The sequence below is a fragment of the Halyomorpha halys genome, unplaced genomic scaffold (genome assembly GCF_000696795.3).
Source record: "Halyomorpha halys isolate HHAL.00 unplaced genomic scaffold, Hhal_1.1 Scaffold1951.1, whole genome shotgun sequence".
NCBI classification, from domain to species: Eukaryota; Metazoa; Arthropoda; class Insecta; order Hemiptera; family Pentatomidae; genus Halyomorpha; species Halyomorpha halys.
The window spans coordinates 54,514-57,721 of NW_027111805.1; the positions used below are offsets into that span (position 1 = coordinate 54,514).

At 25.0% G+C, this 3,208-nt stretch overlaps 1 protein-coding gene across 1 annotated transcript in view; it reads left to right on the plus strand.

Moving 5' to 3' along the window:
* LOC106690895 (acetylcholine receptor subunit beta-like 2) overlaps positions 1-3,208 on the plus strand; it is a 20,014-nt gene that overhangs the window by 760 nt on the left and 16,046 nt on the right. The gene's annotated exons all lie outside the window — the stretch shown is intronic.

A 3,208-nucleotide genomic window follows, 5' to 3' on the forward strand; every position in this document is an offset into this window, starting at 1 on the left:
TATATATCTATATCTGAACCCCCCTCAAAATTTGATGTATTCGTTTCGAGATATATGTAATGTAAAAATCGAAAAAAAAAATCTGAACGTGCGTGGTCCATAACTTTCGGAGGCTACGTCAATTTTGTATTTGGTACTGAAGTCACAAGATACTCTAGGATGATTCTCGAGATTCGATAGACTGTCCCTCGATTTTCAAATTTGTGTCCTTTGAAACTATGTTTTAGATAAAATAATTCTATAACTATGAGATGATTTTTTAAAAATATTATAATAAGATATTATTTTTTTGTCGTACTTGCGAGCAATTACAACTTAATTTGGTTTTTGTGTTCTTATTATATTAAACCATTCTGTATAACGGATAAAATCATCTTTCCCGTGTTTTTTGTTGCTCCTTTTGTCATATGTACGAACGATTCCTCGTTTTCCTCCACAGAAATGCACAACTTTATAATATTCTGTCATAAAATTATGAATTCTTCAGTTTCCTCGTAATACTGGAATTTTGGCATGCAATTCTCAGTTAATAATAACTGATTGATAACTAAATTATAAAAACCCATATAAATTGGTATCGCCAAACGAAGTCACTTGAGAATATGTCGTATATTCAGAATGAAAGACATATATATCATTATTATTATGTATATATTATGAGTATAATATCAAAAGATGATCTGACTTACCATTCGAAGAATGGTTAAATATTTTTTTGAGGAGAAATGAAGTTGATATCCGTCATCAAATAACCTTTAAAAAAAAAATAAAATTATGAATTTTATGTGGAAAACGGACATCAGGAGATTAAAAAAATCCTCCAATGAATCTAGTTAAAAAATATATAATTTTTAATTTAAAAAAATCGTATTTAAGGGTTTTGAAGGATGTTAAAATCGAATTTGACTTTTTTTCCTTAATTTAGTATTTGAAAAGAAGAATGTATAGTTCTGAATTTTGTATTACGTTTATTTTTTTTTTAATTTAGTATTTTAATTAACTATCCTGTTCAGCATGACCAAGTTTCTTTGATAGGGTTTTCATTGATTAGTTGTCAGGTGAGAATGATATATGTGCAACCTAACCCGATATGTTTTCATAACTATTAATTAAAAATATCTATTTTTATGAATTATATATAGATATAGTATATCTATATATATATAATAAATAATTAAAATATTTTTATCATCTTTTATTAAATCATTAATAATTGTAATTAACATACATCAAATTTGAAATTCACAGTTTATATACACTTTCTAAATTTTTTGAAGGTTATACTTAAGTCTTATTTAATATTGTTACTTAACCTTTCAACCCCTAACTTAAGGAACATCATATTTAATTTATTTATTTATTCATTCAGAAACATACATCAGATATGGTGAAACCAGATAACATCTATCGGCTGGTGCCAAAATAATATAGAGAAATGATAAACATAAATGAAATATGAGTTATTTACAATTTTGATTATTAGAACGCTGTCCACAGTGCTATGATTAATAAGTTATGATGCTGGTATGATTAATAAGTTAGAACAGTACAATATGAATTAATTTATAGCAATAAAACCAATCATTCATCCAAGGAAATACAACTAAATACAAAATACCAAAATTAAAATAGAGTAAATTAAAACAAAATGAATAAAAGAACGTATGAAGTCAATAATAATGAAACGAATTTGCAATCAATAAATTAACAATAATGGGCGAATGTATTCGTAATAAGTATGAAGTGAACTTGACTAAAATAAAAATACAATATAAAATTTAATAAAGAATACAATATATAATAAATATAATAGAACATACAATAATAAGTACAATATGTAGCATGATATTTAATATAAAGAATACAATAATGAATGAAGCATTACAACTGAAAATGAACTAAAGGATAAAATAAAACCAAATGATACAAAAATACGATAAAAATGATGATTTAAGTATATCAAACAAATAATATATATAATCAAACACATATATACACAAAGACACACACTAGATAGCTAATCATAATATAATGAATCGAGGTCATTAAGTGGAGATTATAGTGAGTTTGAGTATGAGTTTTACTTATAAAATAAAAAATAAAATGACCTTAAAATATAATGATAATATGTCTAACCTCGTCTGGAGGTACGTTAAGTAATTTAGTATTAATTTATAATGTTTAAGAAAGTTGTAAACCAAATTGTCAATAAAAAAAAATTGCATATGAATAACAAAAGTAGGTAACAGGTGAAATGTTGGAAGTTAATAAATATTAGCATTTTGTTAATTGATTAATTGCTAATATACAAAATCGAACAATAACGCACCGCAATAATAAAGCAGAAAATCTCAAAATTGTTGCCACTTTACCACCTTAACTATTTTACATTTACAAAACCAATTATCCTATGATTTACAAATAGTATACAAAATTCAAAAAAATTTTTTATTACTTCAATGAAAACTATGTATAGTTACTTGTCAAAATTGATGAGTCTGCGAAGTACAGGTAGGGGGAATAAAAATGGCGGCTGTTTCAAAACGTTAAAAAAATTAATTTTTCATTTGGAGCTCTATATCTTTAAAAAAAAGAAAACAAATGTTTAAAAAAAGTTAAGGAAAAAAAAATTTCGAACCACCCTATAACGTATATTATCTTACTATTTTAAAATGTTCTTAGTAGTTTTTATTTATTTTTTTTTTTGAGCCCTGATGAAGTTCTACAAAGTGGGATAAAACGTCGGAAAATAAATAACTATTTTCGTTCTTTTTGACTGCAACCCTGACCATCTTCTACATATTTCATTCTGTATAATATTTTATTCATTGGTCGTTCATATATATATTATAATTTTATATTGCTCTACTTTTTCAAAAGTAATTGATTGGTAATTTGGCAATAAGGAACAATATTTAAGCAACAATATTGTTTTTTTTTTTTCATTTTTTTTTTTTTCATTTGTTCATTTTTTTTTAAAGTTTTGACTGCCGTCAAAATAGCCCTGAAGAAGCCCTGCAACGTGGGGCGAAACGTTGGCTCATTAAATTAGTATATTTCTACTATTTGAGTAGAAATATACTATTGATTTTTTTTTTTTTATTTTTTTCATTTTTTTTTAGAGAAGTGAAGGTGAAAAAATGGAGGACATGATTTTCCCATGTGAAATCATGAGGTGACTTTTATTGTATAAAATAAAATATATAAA